Source organism: Cnephaeus nilssonii (assembly GCF_951640355.1).
Source record: "Cnephaeus nilssonii genome assembly, chromosome: 8".
Lineage (NCBI taxonomy): Eukaryota > Metazoa > Chordata > Mammalia > Chiroptera > Vespertilionidae > Cnephaeus > Cnephaeus nilssonii.
Genome location: NC_137079.1, coordinates 88,086,020 through 88,099,644, shown reverse-complemented (window position 1 = coordinate 88,099,644; position 13,625 = coordinate 88,086,020). Strand labels below are relative to the sequence as shown.

The window sequence follows — 13,625 nt, the reverse complement described above, 5'->3', positions numbered from 1 at the left end:
AAACTGTGGATAAAACAGGGAGGGGGCTAACCGGTTTGGCTCAGTGGATAGAGCATCCGCCTGTGGACTGAAGGGTCTTGGGTTTGAGTCCTGTCAAGGGCATGTACCTCGATTATAGGCAGGTTCAATCCCTGGCCCGGGTCAGGACACATGCAGGAGGCAACCAATCGATGTGTCTCTTTCACATCGATGTTTCTCTTTCTCTGTCTCCCCAACCCCTAACCCCCATTCCACTCTCTCTAGAAATCAATGGAAAAATATCCTCAGATGAGGATTAACCACACACACAAAAAAGGATGAGTAGTTCTGTGGAAAGTAGCCTCATAGGGTGTTTTGATCATAAATTTTTAACCAGGCAGGTCATGGTGAGTAATCATACCCCAGGCATATAAATTCTTTACTAAAAGGTTTATCTTTGCCTTAAGCAAGCCCTGTCCATCATTTCTTTTTTAAAATATATATTTCTCTACTTATTTTAGAGAGGAAAAGAGAATGAGAGAGAGATAGAAACATCAATGAGAGAGAATCATTGATCGGCTGCCTCCTGCAAGCCCCCTACTGAGGATCGAGTCCGAAACCCAGGCATGTGCTCTTGGCCAGAATCGAATCCAGGACCCTTCAGTCCACAGGCTGACACTCCATCCACTGAGCCAAACCGACTAGGGCCTGTCCATCATTTCTGTGCATCTAGGTTAACATACCTTTGAAATAAACTATACTCTCAAGAGAGCAAATAATCTTGTTAGCTATCCTGTAATCCAATCCCCACCTTAATTTCTTCAATCTCCATGTAATCTTCTTTAATTCCCTCCTAAATTTCAAATGCATAAGAGAACCTGCAAAACTGTTTTTCTTGGGAGCACTTGAGATCTAGCTGTATGTCATCAGTTTGGTTCAAATAAAGTCTTATAACATTTAAAAAATTAATTAAAAAGTACAGAAGCCTATAGAATTGACCATAGCTGGGTGTGATTTTCTTTTCGGGCATTATCAAATCTAGGTTAGTGAATAAACTAGAAGCAAACAAAATAAATGGGACTAAAACATCAGTTTTGACCCAGGCCACATGGTGGCAGGCTTACTCTGTGTTGTGCTTCCTTTTCAAGACCAAAAAATGAAAAAAATAAAAATAAAAAGTGGGGAGGAAACAAACTTAATTAAAAAATAAATCTTAATGCTTGGATTTAACTGCATTAAGCCACATCTTTGAGGGACTAAACTTTTAGAAAAGATGACATAACTTATTAGTTTTTCAAGATTATAATTTCTTACAAAATTGTTCTTTACATTTTATGGTACCTGAGCAGCAAGAATTTGGTCTTCAATAGGACATTCTACTTCTAGATCTCAATTTCTTTATCAATAAAATGATGAGGTTGGATTACTTACAATTCTAAAATCATCATAACTCTTTTATAACTAAAAAAAAAAGCCTAAATATTCTTCTTCAGTAATGAACTTCCGTCATATTGCAGTTAACTTGGTAAGTAATATGGTTTTTAAATTATATTGCCTAGGTTTGTGTTTGAATTCTGCCATTTATTAACTGAGATATTAGGTAAGGGATTTAGCTTATCAAAAATGTTAGTTTCCTTATCTGTAAAGTGGTACAAATTATAGGACATGTCTTATGGGGTTGTTAGAATTAAAAGCGAAAAAAAAATGTGTGACCGACTGGCCAACTGCTCACCAAACTACTTCTTTTTTTATTCAAGGGAAAACAGCTAAATCACATTTTTCATCCTCACTTGTAATTAGTTTGCCATATGACTGAATTCTGACCAATGTGAGAGGAAGAGAAGCATTCTACTTCTAGGCTCAGCTCACATAAATCTCCCATTGTGATCCTCTTTGTTTTTCTCCTTCTGCAGGTTTCCCCTGGAAAGCCACTTGTTAAAGATGGCAAAACCACAGAATGGAAAGAACTGTGGTCCCCAAATCATGGCTTAGTGGAGAGTTTTATGCCTATTAGGAACACTTGTTTTGGACTTTATATGAGTAAGAAATAAACTTCTATTTTGTTAAATCACTGAGATTCCGGGGTTTATCTATTATGGCAGCTGGTATGAACTAAAATAGCATGTAAGGCACTTAGTACAATAACTGACACAATACTGCTTAATAAATGTTAGATGTTATTAATATAATTGAAAAGAATTTTAGAGACAAAACAGGCAGGTTTAGGGAGTCTTAGAGATAAAGAGGGTCCATGGGAGAGGAATGCATAGATGGGGGCTTGAAGATGCCAAAATGCTTATCTTACTTGTACAGAGGATAGAGAAGTGCCACCGGAAGGGGAGGTCCGGGCAGATGGAAACATTTCTGGCCTCCTCAGACAATTAAAACAGCCATAAACCAAGGACAGAGGTATCTTTGGCCTGAGCAGCTGGGAGATCAAAGGCAACTCCAACCAGCAAGATAAGGGGAAGAGAAAGTGGGGGCACCACGTGGGCTTTAGACTTTGGAACTAACACTAGGTAGCAGAATGACCAATGAGGAAAGCACGGGGGTCCTAAGTTTTAAAAAGGATCCAATTAGAAAGGGTCAGGCTCAGACAAAGATCTGAAGCCTTTACAAACCGGTAGACAAAGAGAATCAGCAGATTTCAGATTTTATAAATTCAGATTATTTAGATTTTTTTCCCATTAGAGAGAAAGCGAGAGCAGGCTTTTCCCATTTGGGGGCCCCACCCCAGGTGGTCCCCTTTGGAGACACCCCTGCCCAGATGGAGTTTATATCTTCTTCCAATAAGCTTCTACATTTTTTTAATTAAAGAAGCCTTTTTATCTATGAGTTTATTCTTCAAACTTCATGAGGACAAGGACCCACGGGAAAAATCTGCACCCCAAACCCCATGATTTCATCATGATTCTTCATAATACAAACCAAGAGAACTAAACCCCTGAACTTGACACACAAGCAATAAAATGGAATCCTTTCTGCAGTATACAGGATTTGGCTTGCTTTTTTTTTTTTTAAGCTAGAAATAGTCTAGAAAATAAAGTTGTATGTGCAAATAGTAAAAATCTGAGCAGTTCTTGTATGTAACTTATAAAAATTCAATATTTTGTATTTATAGTTGCTACACTTTTAAAACATTAACAAAATATAAATAAGGAAAAAAAACAAATTCAAATACTTTAAATTATTTCTTACTTCTGAGGATTTCAGTCTGTGTTATGATTCATTCAATGATTTCTCTCAATATTTCCCACAATGCTTATACTTCTTTCTTAAAAATGTCTTCTTTTTTGGCCCCTATACCTTTGGATATTTTAGTGCTTTTGCTCAGGCTTATTCCCAGTTTATCTAATGAAATTCTACCTCTCTTACAGCCCAGGTCAAATTTCACATATTCAGTTAAAGCCTTCCAACTCATCCTGCTTGGAAGGGACCCCACTTGCACTTAACTGTAATAATATTTGTACAATCCAAGGCTCTTACTATTTGCTGTCTTCTACCCCACAGTTTATTCTCGAGTGGGTTTATATAGCTTGCTTCTCCTTAATCAGGTTGTAAAGTACCAGATGATGGGGACTGTGATTTTTTATTTTGTATTGCCCACAGAAAATAGAGTTTTGTGCAAATAGTTATTGATAATTGATTCATTGGTTTGAAAACCCCAAGTATAAGATTCCAACTAACATTTTAATATCTATCTTTCCTAGAGTTTTATAAGAATGAAGAACAACAGCTCTCATAAAGTTTTCCCCATAGATGAATAATAATTTATGGTTGGGGGATCATAGTGGCAAAAGTGGTATTTTATGGTCAGTGGTCTGGTACAAAGAACAAATTAGTGCCCAATTTTTCATATTCAAATGAGGACAATTTTATGTGCATAACCAGTTACGCTTATTTTGCTTTTGGGGGGGGGGTCTTTCATCATAACTATTCACTTCCTTTTTTTTTGCATATTTGCTTAAGATGTTTTCCTTATTAAAAGTGATAGCTGAAAAATTTTAACATTGTATATTCAACATAAGTACCTTAAAATGTTTTAACTCTGAATCCTATCTTTCATTTCCAGCTGATTGCTATGTAATACTCTACTTTCACACGATGTTTATCCTCTAAAAATTAATAAATTTTTTGGTCAATGTTTACTTAGATTTACTAATGTGTCTACTAACTTCTTTGTTCATCATTGATTCTTGCATTCTAACCTTTCCTGCTGGGTTTGTATTTCTTCTTTCTGCAAGGGTCTGTGTGAAGGAAATTCTCTTAGTCTTGGTTTAAAATGTCTTTATTTTGAGAACTGCAGAAGACAATCTTTCTAGACAAGGCAGTTGAGAAGAAGGGTGCAATTGAAGGGGGGGAGGGGTTGGCCTGGAGTGCACTTCACACCTCGGGAACGTTATTGCATGTGGAATGGCTGCTTTTGGAAGACTATTGCCCAGAAGCAAAGATGTTTGGTTTTCACAAGCCAAAGATGTTCCAAAATATAGAGGGATGCTGTATTTGCAGAGCTAAGTCCTCCAGTTCCTGATTCACTGACAGTAAAAGTTATGGGAACTGTTTTGGGTTGCATGACACTCCTTCAGGAGACATCTATAATGCCTGTGTCTTTCTTATGAAAAGATAAATGAAATTGCTGGCAGGATTAAACACACACACACACACACACACACACACACACACACACACACAAAACAAACAAACAAAAAACAAACAAACCTGGAATCATGTGGTAGATGCATGGCAGGACACAGTTTAAAGACTACATTGAGTGACTGACCAGGTAGCTTAGTTGGTTGGAGCATCATCCCTATGCTCCAGGGTTGCAGGTTCGATTTCCGGTTGGGGTACATACAGGAATCAACCAATGAATGTATAAATAAGTGGAACAACAAGTCTCTCTATCTCTCTCATTCTCTCTCCCTTCTTCTCTCTCTAAAATCAATCAGTATATGAACAATTCTATTCCAACAAACTAGACAACCTGGGGGAAATGGACATATTCCTAGAAAAATACAACCTTCCAAAACTCAATCAGGAAGAATCTAAACATCTCAATAGGTCAATAACTATGGAAGAAATTGAAGCAGTCATCAAAAAGCTTCCAGCAAACAAAAGCCTGGGGCCAGATGGCTTCACAGGGGAGTTTTACCAAACATTCAAGGAAGAACTAAAACCTATCCTCCTCAGACTATTCCAAAAAATTCAAGTGGAAGGAACACTTCCAAGCTCATTCTGTGAAGCCAGCATTACCCTAATACCAAAACCAGATAAAGACAACACAATGAAAGAGAATTTCAGGCCAATATCCCTCATGAACATTGATGCCAAAATCCTCAACAAAATTCTAGCAAATCAGATCCAGCATTACATCAGAAAGATCCATCATACACCATAACCAAGTAGGATTTATCCCAGGGATGCAAGGATGGTAAATATCCACAAATCAATAAACATGATACATCACATAAGATAAAAATCACATAGTCATATCAATTGCTGCAGAAAAAGCATTTGACAAAATCCAACACCCTTTCTTGGTAAAAACTCTCAGCAAGGTGGGAATAGAAGGATCATACCTCAACATAATAAAAGCCATATATGACAAACCCATAGCCAACATCATGCTCAATGGACAAAAACTAAAACCATTTCCCCTAAGAACAGGAACAAAACAGGGATGCCCACTCTCACCACTCCTGTTCAATATAGTACTGGAAGTACTAGCCATTGCGATCAGACAAGAAGAAGAAATAAAAGGCATCCAAATTGGAAAAGAAGAAGTAAAACTGTCCTTATTCGCAGATGACATGATACTGTACATAGAAAACCCTAAAGACTCTATCAAAAAATCAGTAGACTTAATAAATGAATTCTGCAGTGTAGCAGGATACAAAATTAATGCAAAAAAATCTATGGCATTTCTATACATCAAAAGTGAACTTACAGAAAGAGAGAATAAAAAAAAATCCCATTTACCATCGCACCAAAAAAATTAAGATACCTAGGAATAAACTTAACTAAGGAGGTAAAAGACCTACAGAATATTGAAAAAAGAGATAGAGGATGGCATAAACAGATGGAAGAACATACCATGTTCATGGATTGGTAGAATCCACATCATTAAAATGTCCATACTATGCAAAGCAATCTATAGATTCAATGCACTCCCCATTAAAATACCAATGGTATATTTCACAGACCTAGAATGAACTCTCCAAAAATTAATCTGGAATAAAAAAAGACCCCGAATAGCTGCAGCAATCCTGAGAAAGAAGAGCAAAGTAAGTGAGATCTCAATACCAGATATCAAGCTGTATTACAAAGCCACTGTTCTCAAAACTGCCTGGTACTGGCACAAGAACAAGCATATAGATCAGTGGAATAGAATAGAGAACCCAAAATCAACCCAAACCATTATACTCAATTAATATTTGACAAAGGAGGCAAGAACATACAACGGAGTCAAGACAGTCTCTTCAATAAATGGTGCTGGGAAGCCCTAACTGGTTTGGCTCAGTGGACAGAGCATCGGCCTGCAGACTCAAGGGTCCCAGGTTTGATTCCGGTCAAGGGCATGTATCTTGGTTGCAGGCACATATCCAGTGGGGAGTGTGCAGGAGGCAGCTGATCAATGTTTCTCTCTCATCAATGCTTCTAACTCTCTATGCCTCTCCCTTCCTCTCTGTAAAAAATCAATAAAATATATTTTTTTAAAATGGTGCTGGGGAATTGGACAGATACATGCAAAAAAAAAAAAAATGAAACTAGACCACCAACTTACACCATACACAAAAATAAACTCAAAATTGATAAAGGACTTAAACATAAGATGGGAAACCATAAAAATACTAGAGGAATCCAGAGGCAGCAAAATCTCAGGCATATGCCGAAGCAATTTCTGCACCGATAAGGCAGTGGAATCTAAAGAAAAAATAAACAAATGGGACTACATCAAAATAAAAAGCTTTTTTACAGCAAAAGAAACCATCAACAAATCAACAAGAAAGCCCACTGCATGGGAGAACATATTTGCCAATGTTGTCACCGATAAGGGTTTAATCTCCAACATTTACAGGGAACTCATACAACTTAACAAAGAAAGATAAACAACCCAATCAAAAAATGGGCAATGGACCTTAATAGATACTTTTCGAAAGAAGACATAAGGAAGGTCAAGAGACATATGAAAACATGCTCAAAGTCACTAATCATCCGAGAGATGCAAATCAAAACGACAATGTGGTACCATCTCACACCTGTCAGAATGGCTATCATCAACAAATCAACAAATGACAAGTGCTGGCGAGGATGCGGAGAAAAAGGAACCCTCCTTCACTGCTGGTGGGAATGCAGACTGGTGCAGCCACTGTGGAAACAGTATGGAGTTTCCTGAAAAAACTAAAAATGGAACTCCCATTTGACCCAGAGATCCCAATTCTAGGAATATATCCAAAGAAACTAGAAACACTGATCAGAAAGGACATATGCACCCCTATGTTCATAGCAGCACAATTTACAATAGCTAAGATTTGGAAACAGCCTAAGTGCCCATCAGCAGAATAGTGGATTAGAAAACTGTTGTACTTCTACACAATGGAATACTATGCTGTGGTAAAAAAGAAGAAATTCTTACCATTTGCAACAGCATGGATGGAACTGGAGAGCATTATGCGAAGCAAAATAAACCAATCAGAGAAAGATAAATATCACATGATCTCACTCATTTGTGGAATATAATGAACAACATAAACTGATGAACAAAAACAGATCCAGAGACAGAGAAGCATCGATCAGACCATTAAACCTCAGAGGGATGGTAGGGGAGGGTGGGGGTAAGGGGGAGAGATCAACCAAAGGACTTGTATGCATGCATATAAGCCTAACCAATGGACACAGACAACAGGGGGGTGAGGGCATGGGGAGGTAATGGGGCAATAAGGACACATATGTAATACCTTAATAAAGAAAAAAATTATTAAAAAAATAAAACTGTACCCTATTAGGAAAAAATAAAATAAAATCAATCAATAAAAAATATTTTTTTAAGATTACATTGAAACCAAAGAAAGGGGAAACTCTAACTGGAAACAGCATAAAAAAAGCAATCAGATCAGCAAACTGCAGAAGTAATTTAAAGGTCACAATTTCAGTGCTCCCAGTACCACTTCAAGTGCCTCCCCAGCTCAATCTCCTTGTTACAGTAACTAGTCAGATGATGGTTCAGATACAGAGATGGCTTCTGGCTCTAACAGAATGCCAGGTTTTTCTTTTTTCTTTTTAGATCTCACATACTGGAAAAGAGAGAAAATATGGCAGTGGTCGGCAAACTCATTAGTCAACAGAGCCAAATATCAACAGTACAACGATTGAAATTGCTTTTGTGAGCCAAATTTTTTAAACTTAAACTTCTTCTAACGCCACTTCTTCAAAATAGACTCGCCCTGTGGTATTTTGTGGAAGAGCCACACTCAAGGGGCCAAAGAGCCACATGTGGCTCGCGAGCCGCAGTTTGCCGACCACGGTGTTGAGGGCTTATCTATAAAGGCCGTTTTGGGGAAGTTTGCATTGACACACATCTATTGAAGCCTGGTTGCAGCAACATGAAAGCAGCTGTTAAGAAACTGGAGGAACGGGGGCCAGAGTCTTTGCCCATCTCCACTCAGGAGTGGTGGCTGAAGTTTATGTAGAAGAGGAACAAAAAACGATTTAAATTTTAGGGGGGGTGGGGAACAGCAACAAAATGACCCTTCTATTTTTAACTTGGATACCAAAAACAATTCTTCAAAATTCTAGAGTTGTTTTGAGTGTATTATTTTTCTTTCAGTGCCACAAGTTCCACACACTCAGAAGCCAGTGTCTAGCTCACTAAAAGAAAACAAAAAGTGCGCATAATATTTAATATGCTGAGTATTTCATAAAAAAAACTGAATGCTGCTGTAAAGTGCTCTTTAAGTCTTTTTAAATCTCCTTCTAATGAATGAAACTAGGGGAATTTCAGGTGACAGAGATTGGATTTGTTGTATGATAAACCTATGTAGTTTTGGTCTTTCTGTATTGAAAAGCAGTGGTTGGGGCATTTTAAAAGAGGGCCGGCTACACTTGCTTTCCTTCAGATATAAATTTGTCGTTACTCAGTAACATGGATTTGCCCCTACAGGTAGTTGTTCATAATTTTGAAATATTACGGTCTTGCCAAAGTTCTAATGTCTCAAACCTGAATATTAAGCAGGACAGTCTAAACTCACTGGTGCAAATACCTTGAAGGAGTAATTTCTAAATATAAAAAGAAGTAACTGGACTGTATATGTTGTACTCTGTATCACTTTCCTCACATTGGTATTTAATAAAGATTTTAATTTATATGAAACTTTTAAAGCAGAATCAAAACTCCTCTTGTGGAAATATCAAGTCCTTACGATACGTAATCTTGCATGAATAGTACCAATTTTACCACACAGTAAAGAACACACTCTATTAAAAATGTTAAATTACCTGAAAGTAACATGTGCAAGCCTTCAGGGTGGCATAAAAAAAACAAAGGTTAATGCTTTGTGGGGCACATTTCTCAGAGGGCTTGCGGAGTGTGTAAATAATTGACTTTCTGTTTGTGTTACATAACTGGTGACAGCATTGCAAATCTGCACAATTCAGTTTTGGCTGTGGATTACTTCAGTTGACCTTTGTAAAGGCTTTATCTGTAGAGTGGTTATTTGACTTGCTTTAACCTATTAGAGTTTTGAGGTTTATTTTTTCACTATATCAAAGTAAAATTCTAATAAAAGGAAAGAGGTATGCTAATGCTGAGTGGGTTGGTTTGGGGCTGGCTTCTGTCAGGCAGGCTTTCTGAACATTACAATGTTACATGATAAATCCAGAACGTGGAGCCCTTCAATTCTAAAGTTTTTATGGAAAGCCTATTACTTGAACCAAAGCCAAAGTACCCTCATTACATCTCTTCTAAAAGTTCACGAAAAACATTACCAGTTCAGACTTTTCATAATGAAGGAGGAGCATTTGCCGACCTTATAATAAAAGACTCAGTTCTTATTTTTAAAGATGGACTTTAAAAATTGGGTAGTATAAATAACAATAAGGAGTGAACCAATTTTTATGGGCACCCTGTAGTTTATAGTTCTTAATCTAAACTTAAAATTTTATACGCCTTTGGAAGAAACTACAAGCCATCCCTAGGCCTGCGCTCGACAATGAGTTGGGTTGGCTCCCACAGCCTTTAAGGTGAATAACAAGAGTCCCAGACATTATCATCTTCCTCCTGAGGTATTTTGAAATGGTTCTTCTTTATTTTTGTACATTTTGGCTGCAGTATTGGTAGAATATTATTATTGGGCAGAACTAAAACATGGATCATCTCTACTTCTATATGTATTTATTTATTACTAGACCTCAACCACAGTCTTCTTTTTCTCCTTCCACCTCTCCTTGCCTGTAGTCATGCACTTTGTGTTACTATATTAGAAATTTACAAATCTGTTTTATACGTTTTATACTGTTGGGTACTTATAATCAAAACTTTTGCGAGGCTATTGAATAAGTTTAGTCTTATTAGATAAAAATTATTTTTATTTATTTGAAATATGTTTTTATATTTCAGAGAGGAAGGGAGAGAGAAAGAAACATCAATAATAAGAGCAAATAATTGAGCAGCTGCCTCCTGCACGCCCCCTACTGGGGATCGAGCCCACAACCCAGGCATGTGCCCTGGATCAGAATCAAACCTGGGACCCTTCAATCCACAGGCTGACACTCTATCCACTGAACCAAATCAGCTAGGGCAGAAAAAAATTTTTAAATGTCTTTATTTTATCTTTACCTTTGAATGCTAGTTTGGCTGGATAGAGAATTCTAGATTAATAGGTACTAGTACTCCTCCTATCATTTTGAAGATATTATTCCATTGCCATCTAACAGCTACTGCTTGTGATAAGAAGCCAGCTTTGTCTATATATTATTTCTCAGTAGGTAATGTGATTTTAAGGCCATCCCTAACATTTGTAGAACCTGGGTTAAAATTACAAATGGAAGTCCATATACCATTTGTCTAAAAATGTATATGTTAAAAATCAAGCAAATAACTAGTTAAATAATAGGTTCTATTCTTCTATCTTTATAACTATAGTTTAAATGTAGCTTTTCAAAGACCTGGATGGCCAACCCTTGAACTTAGGATTCTTGGAATCCTTGGGGTTCCATATGGAGCTTGGCAGGGTAGGGAGAACTTTCCATCTGGGCTCCTGCCCTATAGCACATCTTCCTTTCTTTCTCCAATCCTGGCTTCATCACACACTGGAAGGGGCTTCACACATGTACTGTGGACACTACACTTCGAAGCCCCACCAACAGCCACTCCCGGCCCCTCCATGGCTCTAAGGTATGCAATCTGTTCTTGGGGAGATGGACATAAGGAAGAGGCCAACGCAGGTCCTGGAAGTGATCTGGGAAGCCCAGGGTTCTGGGCACACGGGATGTGGTTTGGAGGCAGTGGGTTAATTTTGAGTGGTTTCTTAATGTTGCAATAACCTCAAATAGGTTCACACTGTATCAGAGAGAAGTTTTTTAAAATGCAAATCACAGCCCTATCCATTTTGGCTCAATGGCTAGAGCTTCAGCCTGTGGACTGAAGGGTCCCAGGTTCGATTCTGGTCAAGGGCATGTACCTCAGTTGCACCCCAGACCTGGTTGGAGCGCATGCAGAAGGCAACCAATCAATATGTCTCTCTCACATTGATGTTTCTCTCTCCCCCTCCCTTCCATTCTCTCTAAAAAGTCAATGGAAAAATATCCTTGGGTGAGAATTAACAAACAAACAAAAAAGGGCAAATCATAGCATTTTATTCTCATGCTTAAAAAGCCATAAAGATCTCCCATTCCATCTATATAAATAAAAGGCTAATATGCAAAGTGTCCCCTCGGGAGTTCGACCGGGAGACCAGGAGTTTGATCACTCGCTATGACATGCGCCGACCACCAGGGGGCAGCGCAGAATGAAGGAAGGCCCTGGCCACCAGCCAGAAGTCCCAATCGGCCCTGATTGCCAGCCAGGCCTAGGGACCCTACCTGTGCACGGATTTCATGCACCGGGCCTCTAGTTTGAAATAAAACTGTTAAAAGGCTACAAAGCTCTGGGTGGTACTTCAACATCTGAAGCACTGTGGGAAGAGTTTGTATCCAAGATTTTTCTCTTTCTGAAACATACTCTCCTTCCTACTCTTCACATGGCTGACTTCTATCTACACTAATAAAAGAGAAAGATGCAAATTGACCATACCTTTGCGCCGCCCACCAGCCAATCAGAAGTGAGTATGCAAATTAACCCAACAAAAATGGAAGGTTAATTTGCATATGCAGTCACCAAGCTGCCGGGGGCAAGGCAGGACGCTTGTGTCGTCGCCATGGCGATGATGCAGGTGTTCCTCACAGCCCCAGCAGCTCCGGGCCTCTGGGCAGCATGGGAAGGCAGAAAGGCAGCTCTGAGCCAGAGCAAAGGCAGAAAGGCGGCTCTGGCCGGAGCAAAGGCGGTGCTGGCAGCCAGGGGAAGGAAGGCCCATTCTTGCACGAATCTCATGCATTGGGCCTCTAGTCTATTATAAAATTCTTGGCTTAAATGTCACCTCTATAAATATACCCTCCTGGTTATTTGCTATCACTACATTTTGTTCATTTCCTTCAGAGTACAAATACAAATTTATTTTACTTGTTTGATATTTCTTCCTCCAAATTGTCATCTACACTAGAGAGAATGTCACAGATAAGATTTCCTGAGATGTAGAGTCCGAAGTGGAGACTAGCTTAGGAACTCTATTAGAAAGTACTCCAATCAATACCTGTTGAGCAAATGAAAGGAGGACGGGGCATCAGTTAGTCAGTGAATACTGGCTGCCCAGAAGGGGCCTGACTTTGAACAAAGCAGTTCTCTTTAGTCGAAGCAATTCCTAAGAGGGCTCACAACTATGGTCTAGGCAGGACAGGATAGCATTCAGGATGGTCCATGTCTGTGCCCTCAGGTCCAGTTCTCCATGAGTCCTGGAAGTAGCTCCTTCAGGACACTACTTTTCTTGGGGGAAACTTGTTAGTAAAGTGAACTACAGCCCCTGGTGCTGCTGCTGCTGCTGCTGCTGCTGCTGTTCCTGAGACTGTAACTTATAGTCATCCTTGCCCTCCTCTGTTGTCCATTCTAGACTCTCCTCACTGTCAATTAATGCCTTTAAAGGTTTATAAAGGTTTAGCTGACTTATCTAGTGGACTAAATCAGACTCTCAAATCTCTCAGGCTGCATCTGCTTCACTTGCCCAGTTGCCATCAGAATTGTACAAGACAGTACTAAAAGCTGTCCAAGTTGGATATCTAGGTGCAAAACATATGTCTCCATGCCTCCATCGTGTAACAATAGCTCTACTGCCTCTTGATGATAAGAGTCAAGTAGCCCCATCAAGATCTTTTTATTGCCTGTTGATCCTTGGCATGAGGGGCCAAAAAGCATTGCATGGTGGTGTAGCTTATAGTTCAATGAAGACTCTTGCTGTGTTCCTGAGTAGAAATGTTACCTCTTTGGCAATCAAGACCTTTAAACCTGGGTTACAGTTGTGAGGATGAAAAGCCTAAATTTCTCAGTGGGGCGGATGGTAAATAGGGACACTCCTGCTTCC

At 38.9% G+C, this 13,625-nt stretch overlaps 1 protein-coding gene and 1 pseudogene across 2 annotated transcripts in view; both read left to right on the top strand.

Moving 5' to 3' along the window:
- Window positions 1-13,625, top strand: part of SPRYD7 (SPRY domain containing 7) — a 354,235-nt gene that overhangs the window by 296,654 nt on the left and 43,956 nt on the right. The gene's annotated exons all lie outside the window — the stretch shown is intronic.
- On the top strand, window positions 1,454-8,648 carry LOC307104064 (SIN3-HDAC complex-associated factor-like; annotated as a pseudogene). The gene is made up of 4 exons: window positions 1,454-1,483; window positions 1,872-1,998; window positions 8,009-8,276; window positions 8,489-8,648. The product of its transcript is annotated as an SIN3-HDAC complex-associated factor-like (transcript).